General features: G+C 46.1%; 1 long non-coding RNA gene across 1 annotated transcript in view; it reads right to left on the bottom strand.

Moving 5' to 3' along the window:
* The window catches only part of LOC109321942, a 13342-nt gene extending 1177 nt beyond the window's left edge, over window positions 1-12165 (bottom strand). Inside the window, exon 1 of the long non-coding RNA XR_002104239.1 lies at window positions 11843-12165. This is a non-coding gene — a long non-coding RNA (uncharacterized LOC109321942). The remainder of the gene's footprint in view (window positions 1-11842) is intronic.
* Window positions 12166-12842: the final 677 nt, after the last annotated feature.

Below are 12842 nucleotides of genomic sequence, written 5' to 3'. Positions count from 1 at the left end.
AAGTGTGCAAAGTCCCTATGGCAATAACTAAGCACCAGTAATTCGTGTGCAAAGTCCCTGCGGCAATCACTAAACACCAGCTATTTCAGTGCCTGCAAGCCTGGTTGGTTCAATAATTCAAAATGGGGCTTGGACTAGATGTGACCTCCTGAGGTCCCTTCCAATGCTCATTTTTGGCGATTTTGTGATTTTAATACCTCTGCCAAGATACACCCATCCCTTACCTCTGCCCCAGGGGGAATTTACCCTCATGCTACCCTGCCCATTGGGATTTGGAGAGGTGAGCATTGCTAACCTGGCTTAAGTTGGACTCTCAGGCCTGAGCATGTCACTCCCATCATCTTCCTCGATCCTTTTTGTTGTTGTTGTTCTTTTACTGCAGTACATCCTCGCCTCTGCTCTGCTCATGTCTCCCCTGCGGCTACTTCACCCGTCGTGCACAGTGTCCCACCGCGCTCTGTTCCCCTCATCGTCCTTGAGACAGCAAAGCATTTGATCTGCCTCCTTTGGGAAGGCAGGGGGATAGCGCTTGGGCTCTCTGGCTCGTGTAGTGGAAAAGATCTCCCACCAGGTAATCCTATTGTTTCTCTTCCCCTCTACCTGACACGGCCACGTGGTGTTTTGCTTCGAGATCCCAGACGTTTTTCGGGGACGGGGGAAGTTCATTTTTGCACTGACGGCTCCAAACACATTAGCACTAAATTCTTAGACAATCAAAACCCCCCGGCAGGATAAAGCCAATGATCTACCTGGTTTTGACGTTCTTGGCACCAGGCATCAGGCTGCGACTCTCCAACAAAACCAGGTTGTTAGGATTTTCTTTTCTTTTCCTTCCTTCACTCTCTTTTTTTAAAGGCTCACCCCTTTGCCCGCTTGCCAGGTTTTGTTAGTAATACTGTGGCATCCGTCCAACTTGGGAGCACGTTCGGAGGTCATCGAAAATATTTCCAGTAAAACAAGATAGAGGTTCAGTATTTCCCTGGAAGGGTGGAAGGCTTCAAAAGGCCGGTTGTGAAACCAAAACCGGAGCCGTTTGCCCCGCGACCCTCAAGCTAAACTTGCGTGAGTAAGGAAGGTGAGGCGATGGAGTAAAGGAGGCAGTGCTTGGACCCGTGATTATAGTGCCAGCAGGTATCCAGCCAAAATGAACTGCTTTATCTGCTTCAACACCCATGTGTTCCTTTTAAACCACCGCCCCATAAAAATGGCAAGTTTTTCACAACTTGGTGACCCCGATAAGCTCTGTTTTTTCTATATATCCCAGGTCTCTAGATTCCACCTTATTGTTGACTCATTGCTCCTCTGGGGGATGGTTGAAATGACCTAAAATTTGATTTTGGGGGGTGATTTTCTGTCCTCGATGTTTCCAAGTGTTGACTGACAAGGGGACAGTATTTGCAGCAGATTTTCTCCATGCTATTTCTCTGTTCTCCACAACATCATTTAGAAACCTTTCAAGATTTAAAATGTCAAGGGTGCCTGTCCCAATGCCCTCCAAGTCAAAAAGTTCCCTTCACCTCCAGCATAAATTTCCTCCACTGCAGCTTGAAGCTATTGCTCCTAGTCCTGTCCTCTATGGCCTCAGAGACAAGCCCATCTCTATTCTCTTTATCATCGCCCTTCGGGTATTTGAAGACAGTTATTAAATCCCCCGCAGTCTTCTCTCCTCCTGTCTAAATGACCCCTACTTCTTTCAGCCTTTCCTCATCAATCTTGCTTCTAACCATTTCTTTTCTTGCTCTCCAATCTGCCCATAGCCTCCTAAATGCGCAAAGCCCAAAACTGGATGTGGGACTCAAGGTGAGGCCTTGCCAACACCAAAGAGAGGGGAAGAATCACTTCCCTTGATTTGCAAGAGACACGGGATAAACTTTTCATGAACTTTTCACATCCAGTTCTCAACCAGACTCTCGTTTTCTCTGTGTGTTGTCTCACAAGATCTGAAACCAGGCCCAGGGATGCCTGGTTGATAACATTATGTCCTTGCCATCAGTTTGTTGGCACTGGTGTGTCAGATTGGCCTGGGACTGGCTACTCACCAATTACCGAGTTGATGATGCAGAACGAGTAATTAACTCCAGATCCCTCTTCCATGGCTCTGTCAGCTGTGCAGTGTTGACAGGAGTCAAGAGTATTATTCATGCTGAACTGATGCAAAAACATATTGGATGTTTGTGCATCAACACGAGTATCAACCGGTCGCTCAGAGAGAGCAGTGCCCGTTTAAAGTGGGCAAATTTGTTTTGTTGTTGTTCTTTCTTTTCTTTTTCCCCCCTGTTTCTACAATTTTTTCTTAAGAAAAAAAATGGATTCCAGGTGTGCAGCCTGAACTGAGACAAAAAGTCAAAATCTTAAACCTTTTTATGTAAGAAATCTGGGGGGGGAAAGTATCTGAGGGAAAAAAATCCCAATTTTGGTCTATCCAAACATTGTCTTGTGAAGATTTCAGAATATTTCATTTTGATTGCAACCATGCTTATTTCCCTTTAACATTTTTTTAACTATTCTTAGCTTAAGATTTCAAAACGATGTCATGTCAACCCAGAAAAAAGGAATTTTACATTTTCAACTATCAAAATGAATTGTTTTGAAAATGTCACAATTGTTTTTGAATTAAAAAAAATTCACAAAAACTCTTTAGACAATTTGACATCCCTATGGGCTTTTTTACCATTTTTTTTTTTAACTTGGAAAAATTAATCGAGGCTGACCCTAGCCCACGAAAGTTTCAGTTTTGATGAATAGGTATTTTCAAATGAAAAAGAAAAAAATGTTTTGTCAGGCAATTCCCAGCAGCTCCAGAGCAGAGCTGATGAACGAGCAGGGGGTCTTTCTCCATAATCACTCTTCCAGGTGGAGAACTGTTGCCTTATTGAACTGCAGGATTTTTGCTTGGTAAACTCTCTGTGCAGCCGTCAGGCAAGTAGGCCTTTGCTCATCATTTATGTGACACAAGAACGTTAATTAAAAAAAAATCTTTTTATGTAGAAAGTCGTTAGTGAAGCCCCTCCATTTTCCTTGTAGCCTTGTAGATAGATAGTCTAGCGCAGTGATCAGCTATTAGACTTTAGTGCATGTACACATTCATTAATGCACTTTAAGTAATGCACATTAAATCATTGTGAGGAACTAGAAAAAAGACACTTGCGTTTGTTTTAAATGTGCATTAGCTAAACAGCACATTTTTGTCATACTTCAATGCACATTAAAATAGGCTAATGTGCATTAAAGCGCATGTGTAGATGCTCCCTAAGTTGGTAGTTCAAATCCACCTTAGATCATTGTTGCTCCCAGAAAGGCTTACATTGAATAAATCATCACATGGGCACTGGCAGATTTCTGCTTGTGATGCTACAGTAGTATCAAAGGCCCAAAATAAATTGGAAAGACTATGTTCTTCCCTCTCTCCATCAATGTGAAGACCATGACGTGGCCCTGTTGAGAGAGCTGGCTGTTGACAAATATCTGCATCATCCATCTGTCTTCATGGACTCACTGTGTTTGTGGTCACCGACTGGCTGGACAGCTAAGCTCAGTCATTCCCTCTGACCCAAAAGGTTCCCTCCAATCACAGTCTTTGTACATTGGCACAACTTTTGGGGGGGGCTGGAGGGGAACTCACACTGCCATTTTCTGGACTGTGTTTCCTCTGTTTTGTGGCCAATAGAGATGGCTGATCTCCAAGCCTGGCAAACCAGCAATAAGGCATTTTTTAAGAATGAGTGCAAGTTGCAGGCCATGACGTTTTCACTCAAGTGCCCTGTTATATCCTGCTCCCTTCCTTTGTCTTGCCCATTTGTCAGTTCTTTGGTGCAGAGTTTGCTCCACTCTCACTGCAGTTTCCATCATTCAGAGGCCTGGGAAGTCCTAATCTCGAGGTAGCACCAGGAATTATCATGTATGATCCCCACTGATGGCCCCACCCTGCATGCATTTGTCCCCTTTTGAACCCAGATAATGCCAGGAAACATTATGGGCTAGAATCCAAACATCAGGTCCAAATAACTCAACGTTTCGAGGAAGTCCGTAGCTGGATTTGACTGACAAGGCTCGCTCTTAACTTTACAATGCACCAGACATTAAAAATCAGGGCAGGTGCCTTATGAAGAAAGACGAGTTTCCATCAGAAATTCTCAGGCTTCAGACAAGAGTTCAGGGAAGAATTCAGATTTAGATCGTGGTCTTCAGATTATGGTCAGATCATGGTCTTCAAAGTCTTGAGATCATGATCTTCAAGGACTCAAAATGTGTGAAAAACTCCAAATCAAACTAAGAAACCCTCTTAAACTTTGAAGGAGGTTGGATTTAGCTTGTGATATTTTGGTTCAGCCCTTGCCATAAGAAATACGCCCTACTGGGAATGATCCTGCAATGAACAGCAGAGACTTTCTAGGCTTGAAGAAGGGTGATTGCACCCAAAAGCTTGCAAAAAGCTTTTTTCCAACTCCTCAGTTGGTCTAATAAAAGATATCACATCTACCCAAAGAACCTGACCTGCCTATGTGGAGAGAAAGGCAGGAAACTCCAATATGCAAGTTCTCTTTCTCAAGTATGTTATCCTATGGACTCAAAAATAGGAAGATCAAGTTTAAGGTTGTCCATTGAGCACCGGGGAAACCTGTGGTCTGAGGCTGAAGTTCAGACAAGTGACTGCCTTTAAACATTTATCGAAGCTCGGTTCACTTGTATTTAAACCTCCTGGATCAACAAATGGAGCAGGAAATAGTTGGCAGTATCCAAAACTTCCTGGATTTGAGCAGCCTAAAATTCCTTAAGACCGGTTGTTTCTCATAGGATTTTTGTTGCTTTCACTGGTAGCCCCAACTGGAACAGACATCAGGAGAGTCAAGCGGTGGAAAGAAAACAAGGGTTCAAAGTTTCCCCAGGCCTGTTTGACTCCTGTCCCTGTAATGTTTTCTGCCATGGCTGCTTGCCTATGTTTCAAGTAGCTGCAGCAGGTTCAGCAAACAGCTCTCTGTTCAAATAAAAATGCACCCCTGATTTTTTTTTCCCCACTGGAACAACAGCAGAAAATGGATCCAGTTTATCACAGGGAAACATCTCTCTTTTACCATTATGATTTGGTGTTACAATAATTTAACAAAAATAGCAGTGCAGCCTCATTGTAAGCCCTCTTCCAACCTGAGAGGCATTGTAGAGCTATTCTTCATGTTCTCCTTCTGTTTTGTTTCCTCTCTCTCTCCTTTTGCTTTCCTGTTCCTTTCTCTTGCATACCATCTAGACCTTAACTATATATCCATTGAGCTACATCTAGCCTACTCTGACAAATACCAACATAATCAAAAGCAGGTCATTCTCTTCTGCTTTCTTACCTCTCTATCAAGTCCAGTAACTCATGTACTGAGTTGACTGGTAGAGCCACATTGATTGCAGTGTTTGGCTGCCTTTATGAGCTCCGTCTTTCTGCCGTGGCTTTTCTATAGCATTGGTCATCATGGTGTCCATACCCATGGGTGGGAGATGCTGAGGAGGGCTAGTCTTGTGTTATTAGTGAGTCTTCAGACAATGGTGGGGACCACAGTGAGCCTGGGCCTTGAAACCAACAGCCAAATTGCCCTTGATTGCATTGGGCCAGGCCTGCTCTGTTTCAACTCCCTCTTTCTCAGAGGGGGATAACACTATTTCCTCTTCCTGATAGAAGTACTGTGCAGGTCAGTCAGCTGATGGCTATGAACAGATTAGACTGATCAGCCCCTTAGAAAACTGGCTCCCCTTGTTCTGTGTTGTGGGATCTCACTGTCATCGAGTCATAGAGAAGTGGGGCACCCTAGGGTGGCCATGAAACCCCTGGTACCTGCCTTAATCCTGGCCAGCTCTCGCTCCAGCCTCTCAGGGCCTCACCCTGATGATTCGCCTGCCCTGCCTTGATGGTATTCATGAAGTGGGTAGGTTGCCCTTGGAGGCCAGTGAGCTCTGGTCTTCTGGTGTTGACTCGGCCCACTTGACTTGGGGCTCTGAACCCATCAGACACAGTCTTTCTCTCTCTCAACCTGGGGCTCCTCTGACTCTAATTTCCATAAGGACCGAATTTATGCCCTGCTTCCACCCCTATAGACTTGCAGATGTCACTTTGTCCCCAGTTACCTTCCTATATAGGCTTAGAACTTCTTAGTCTTAGCCTGCAGGTTACTCTGGCCATTGACTAGTAGCCTAGCCCTACAAGCTCAGGCCTGGACTTTTAGACTCAGCCTCAGGCCACCTTGGTCACCCACTTTGGAGTCAAGTTCCAGCCCTCTTGGCCTCAGGCCACCTTGGTCTTGTGCTCCTGTCCCTAGCAGGGCTCAAAGCCTGGTGTGCCCCTCAGGTACCTGGTGGTCTCCTTTGCACCTTCACAGCCACACACAGTCCTCCAGTATAAAATACAAATAAAAATGCTACTCCCTTGCAGAATAGCCCAGAATATGCTCTTGACCCCCACCCCAGGTTATGATTTTCAAATCTTACGGGGGGGCTTTCATCTCTTATAGGGGGTGGGGGCTTAGCTCTCCTGTGTTCCCCCTTAATTCACACCCTGGTCCAAACCATCCTGTACAATCCATAACCTAAACTCATGGTAAAACCACCATCAACGCTGACACAACACAAGCAGGGCATCCCCCTGTCCAGATGGGCAGCTGAGACCCAGAGAGATTAAAGCCCACGTTCTCTAAGACATTTAGGCACCAAACTCCTGCCAGTCCTTTGAAGCCTGGGGTCTAAATGGCTGGCCTCTCAGGAAGACTATGGCAAACAGTGAATTGAACAGGGTTTTTCCACAGCTCAGGCTAATATTCAACCCACTGGAGCATCCTTCCACTCCTTGCATCCAAGAGGAAGACACAGACAACAGCCCAAAATACATCATCAAAGGGGGTTTGGAGCTCCTTCTCCTCTCTTTCTTGGGTCAGGAAGAACTTTCCTGGGGGGCCTGTTTACACCATAACTGTCCATTGCAAGGTTTTCTCTGAAGTTAGAAGGGTTTCCCACTGTTAGAAATGGGATACTGGATGAAGTGACCTTTGTGCCTGAGCTGCATTGATGATTCCTGTTGATTGCATGAGTAGAAGTGTTGCCGGTAGACCGAGGGCAGTGAACTTTCCCCTCTATTCAGCACTGGGGAGGCCACATCTAGTGTCCTGTGTCCAGCTGTGGGCCGCCACTACAGAAAGGATGTGGGCACATTGGAGAAGTGTCAACAAAAATAGCTGTGGGGTTGGGAGACAAGAGTTGTGAGGAGAGGTTGATGGGAATGGGCTAATTTAGTTTGCAGAAGAGAAGACTGAGGGGGATTGAATAACAGCCTTCACTTCCCTGCAGGGAGGCTGCAAAGAGGATGGAGCTGGACTGTTCTCAGGACAAGGAGCAATGGGCTCAGGCTGCAGCAAGAAAAGTTGAGGTTGGATATTAGGAAAAACTTTTTCCCTAGGAGGGTGGTAAAGTGTTGGAACAGGTTCCCCAGAGAGGCGGTGCAGTCTCCATCCTTGGAGGTGTTTAAGACCCGGGTAGACAAAGCCTTGGCTGGGATGATGTAGTTGGGGCAGGAGGTTGGATTAGATGTGACCTCCTGAGATCCCTTCACACCCTAATTTATTATGATTCTATGATTCTATAATTCCTAGGTTTTTGTAAATTATTTTGGGATTAATTTAATAGTAAAGGAAGGAAGAGACTAGAATCATTGATTGGAGCTGGGTCTGGGGTATTTCAACACCATGTGGATATCCTAATCTGCCCTGCAAATGGATTTCAATCCTGACAGCAGCACCCTGCTAGTATATGAGAGAGAGGGTCCCATCGCAACCCCGCTGGTGCCCTTCTTCCCTGCCTCTTATGCATCCTGTTCCTTTATTTTTAACCAAAGACCTTGGCCAAAACCTTGCCTTCTAACCAAATGCAAAGAACTGGGCCTTTTCTGCAGTTTTGAACAGGAAGTGCCAACGTCACGCACCAGTCAGTCCCCAAAATACTGAGAGGCATGATCAGAAGTGGGAAAACCTGAAAAGTTCATGAGATAACGGGTAGCAGCTATCGAATCCTCCTAAAGTCGACAGATGGGCTCTGAACACACTTGGAGCTTCTCCCTTGCGACTGTAGCTGGAGTCTCCTGAGCAAACCTACTGCCCCATTAAGGAACTGGAAACCACTTTCAGAAGGCATGGGGCTGAGTACATCCTTGGACCCACTCCCCAACTCCTTATCCAGATCACTGCTGGTTACCCCAGGAACTCTTCAGGATCTCCCACTCCTGATCCTGCTTCTCAAGTATTTTCGGGATCGGCTGATCACACGACATTTTGGCACTTCCTGTGCAGAACTGCTGCAAAGGCCCAATTCCTTGTTGCTAGAAAAAAAGGAAAGGTGAAATCTTGGCTCCATGACTCAACTATCCACCCCTCCCTAGCTTTATTGCATTATTGGCTACACACAAACCACAGGACAGAGAAGGAGTGGCTGGACTGATTTGCAGAACGAATCCCGTGCCTTAAGCAGAGCCCTACGAGGAATCAGTCTTCTAATGACTTGTTTCTCTTTCGGCAGCTGGCTCTAATTGCAAGCAGCAGAGACATGCAGTAGGGTACCGAAAGAACAGAAGCCAGATGCAAGGCATTGTAGAAATGCTACTGGCCACCTGCTTAGGCTTGTAGTCTGCATTAAGCTGACTGCTTAACACACAGTGGGTGCTAGGAGCAGGGCCCTGACACCCAGGAGAGTTTCCAGGGCCGAGCTGAAAGGGGAGGATATAGAGAGTTTATAGTGAAATGGTTGATGGTTTTGGTCCAGAGAGCAACTGTATAACCACTCCTAAACAGCAGTGTACATAAAACTATTGGGCAAGTCTACACAAGACGCTTACTGTGCATTAGCCTAATAACACTGTGCAGTAGTGTGACATGGCAAAAAACTTGCTAATAGCCTACTGCGCAGTGCTATTAGGCTAATGCACAGTAAGCATCACTAAATAACTGTGCACCAGTACTACTGAGCAGTAACTCTAAGTACAGCGCATTTAGTTAGTACTTCATTAAGGAAGTACTAAATTAAATGTGCAGCATTTAGGGCACATTAAGGAACAGGTAGACCAGGAGTGGGCAAAATGTGGCCCACCAGGCCATTTTATCTGGCTCACAAGGCCCCTAAAAAATTTAGAAAATTTATATTTGGCTACCCCTGGCTGCCTGTCATATGGCCTTTTATGGCTTGCCAAAACTCAGTAAGCGGCCCTCCACCCAAAATAATTGCCCACCCCTGATGTAGACACACCCATTGGGTCTTTTACTATTCATGTCATCAGGGCCAGCATATCACCCTGGATTTTTCTTATATCTCAAATGGTTTGGCCTACAAACTAGTCAGGGGGGACCAGCAGGCACTGGGGAAGTCCCTGTTCCCCCGAGCACCGCCAGGAGTGACCAGGAATAATGGACACAAGCTGGCTGAGGGGAGATTTAGGTTAGATATCAGGAGGCGCAATTTCACGGTCAGGGCGGCTAGGGTCTGGAACCAGCTTCCAAGAGAAGTGGTGCAGGCTCCTACCCTGGGGGTGTTTAAGGGGAGGTTAGATGAACACCTTGCTGGGGTCGTTTGACCCCAGTACTCTTTCCTGCCATGGCAGGGGGTCAGACTAGATGATCTACTAAGATCCCTTCTGACCATAGAAATTATGAAACTATGAAACTATGACCTGTTTCCCTTCTTAGCTCTTCTCTTTTCACTTGGGTTTTATCTTTGGCAAAAGGTTTTCATATGAAATGAGGAGAGCCTGAAGGAACTGGGCTGATTTGGTCTGCAGAAGAGAAGACCGAGGGGGTTGAAGAGCAGCCTTCACCTCCCTGCAGGGGGGCTCCAATGAGGATGGAGCTGGGCTGGTCTCAGTGGGGGCAGACGACAGGACAAGGAGCAATGGGCTTGGGCTGCAGCAAGGGAAGCTGAGGTTGGATATTAGGAAAAACTTTCTCATGGGGAGGGTGGTGAAGCACTGGAACAGGCTGCCCAGAGAGGTGGTTGGATCTCCATCCTTGGAGGTGTTTAAGACTTGGCTAGACAGAGCCTTGGCTGGGATGATGTAGTTGGGGCTGGTCTTGCCTTGAGCAGGGAGCTGGACTAAATGTAGCCTCCTGAGGTCCTTTACAACCCTCATTTTCTATGATTTACTTTGATTCTATGAAGTGCTCTGGACCAGAGAGTTTTTCTAGTGCATTTCGACAAGAAAATTATCTGTGGTGCAGGGCAGGGCTGGACAAGTCAAGTTGGTTGGAAAACATGTCAACCATTTTTGTGCCCTCCTAGTCTATTTCAAGTGAATCCATAGGCGCAGGGAATGCTCTGTCCAATCCTGACAACCTCCCTCTTCATAGAATTGATCTCCACTGCAAGAGGTCCTCTGTAGAGCTAAAGAACAGTGAGAGGATGTGATATCATGAGAGAAGGAGTCATACAGTGCATATATAGGAGTTACAGCTTCCATTTAGGCAGAAGCTGTTATCACCTACGGGTGCCTATACACACCCCGGGTTTTAATCCTCATTAAATTAAAAAAGTTTATATTTAACTTGTTTATTTTGGAGCGTTGCATTTGTTTTTGCACGCACTAGGTTTTCCAACAAATTAAGTCCAGTGTCCAGCCAGCACCACAGGAAAGTGGGACGGTCCAGCGCTGCCTGCCCCCTCCCCTCCCCCGCTCAGGGCCCCCCACCACTTATCCTGTGCCCTGTGCCCCATGCCCATGCCTGTGCCCATTCCACAAGAAGCCAGCAAACAACACAAGAAAAAAAAAGTGGCAGCAATTCGAAGGGGTGAACTACCAAAAAGTCTTGGCCATCTGGTTGACAAAGAGGCTCATTACACGTCTTTGAGTGCCTTTGTGTTTGTGTGCAATGAATCCATGGATGGAACGCTTTAATTCCTAGAGAGCAAAACTAAACTATATCCAGGGAGTTTTACTTCAATGTGCCAGAAAGACTTTTAAAGTGTCTGGAAATCCTGCTTATGCAGACAGATACAGATGCAGAGCATGAAAGGGCAAAAAATGTGGTGCGTACCAAAGCCCTAGTAGTCTTCACTGGAGAGGGAAAGTATGTTTTTGACCTGTATTCATTATCCCGTTGCAAAACCCTGATGAATACAAGGCAGTTGTCAATGTAGTTGGGGTTGGTAGGTCAAGGGGCAACTATATACAAGGGGCAGGGGTTTTATATGGGAGATGACAGGAGGAATTTGACATCAGTGTAACCAAACCCAAGAACTGGTGCTTCAAGTCGACCTCTCTACCATCCCTGCCCATTATGAAGGGGATGAACAGGGGCATGGCAAAGCTAAGACACCACTCCGTGAAAGCATTGAGGGAGATAACTCCTATGGGTTTTACTTGGGCTATGGAGAGAAAATAATGGCTGGCACCTGCCCAAGCACTGAGTGAGAGCATGACACGTGTAGCGTATTCACCAAGCCAAGTTCACTGGTGAAGTCAAGGGAGCCTTCTCTGATGGCAGTGGGAGGTGTTGCCTAGGGAAGTTAGGCACTCACATCTTTTGAGGAGCTGGTCCTGAGGGTTGTGTACCTGGTAGTTGTGTGTGAGGGCTTGAAGCATTGATTTGGGGGGAATCTTTGGGGATAGGGTTGCTGGTGAATGAGTCAGGAGGTTTCTTCCAGTCCTGAGTGACTTGTCTGAAGTCACACTGGGACAGAAGACCTAGTTGATCCCTGGTCTCCACACTGACTTTCACCACTGGCCCATCCCATACCTGTTCCAATGCTTCTCTGATGAACCTCGTTTCCATGATTAGCAGGGCCCAGCAAATGGTTTTATAAAAAAAAAAACAAAACACAAAAAACAAAATGTTACCTCTTTTCCTCATTGCAAAGCCTCAGTAAAGGGTTTCAGATTGGCTTGAATTTGTTCTTTGAAATGAATCCCAGAAGAGCCGTAACTTGTATTGGAGCTCATTTCCGAACAGTCATGTGTAAGAATTGAAAACTGCAGCTGTGTTGATTGGTTCTGCCCGGATGCAACAGCAACCTCGTTTCTCCCCAATTAGATAAGTACGGTTCTTCAAATGAAGTTTTGGAGTTGGCAGGGGAAATGACTTAGGGTTGGGAATTCAGAGTCGCCCATTTCCATGAATACTCTTTGAAATTCTCTTAGCACCAGCAGTTTCCATGAATTTTCCTGCCAGGAAACCCATTTGTTAGAACAGTTGTCGGAATCTACTGTAAAAAGGATTGCGAGCCCATTGAGACAGAATTTATTTTTAAAAACCACACAGTGCATCCCCTACACATGCAGCCATAAAAGTGCACCCCACTGCCAAAAAGCACGCACCACGTGCCATCACGCACAACATATGTGTAACCCCTTTTACCCCCAGAAAGGGTCTCACAGAGCATGTGAGTTCAACATGACTTGAGCTTGCCAACCTTGGTTCAAACTGTAGAAATACTTGCATTTTAAGTCTTGAGGTGTCTTATTCTATTCCTGGTGTGCTAGCTGAGATGTGGTTGCCTCATAAAGGCTGCAGTCCATTCACAAAGGTCTGTGTACCTATGATATATGCCTCTTTCTCTATGCCTGCACATGGATTCACATATGCCTAGAATGATAGGATCATACAAACTGAGGATTTGAAGGGACCTCAGGAGATCACATCTAGTCCAACCCCCTGCTCCAAGCAGGACCAGCCCCAACGACATCATCCCAGGCAAGGCTTTGTCTACCCGGGTCTTCAAAATCTGCAAGGATGGAGACTGCATCACCTCTCTGGGGAGCCTGTTCCTGTGCTTCACCACCCTCCCCATGAGAAGCTTCTTCCTAATATCCAACCTCAACTTCCCTCGCTGCAGCCTGA

Source organism: Crocodylus porosus, unplaced genomic scaffold (genome assembly GCF_001723895.1).
Source record: "Crocodylus porosus isolate Cpor-Errol unplaced genomic scaffold, CroPor_comp1, whole genome shotgun sequence".
In the NCBI taxonomy this organism is placed as follows: Eukaryota; Metazoa; Chordata; order Crocodylia; family Crocodylidae; genus Crocodylus; species Crocodylus porosus.
This window is presented reverse-complemented; position numbering and strand designations above follow the sequence as displayed.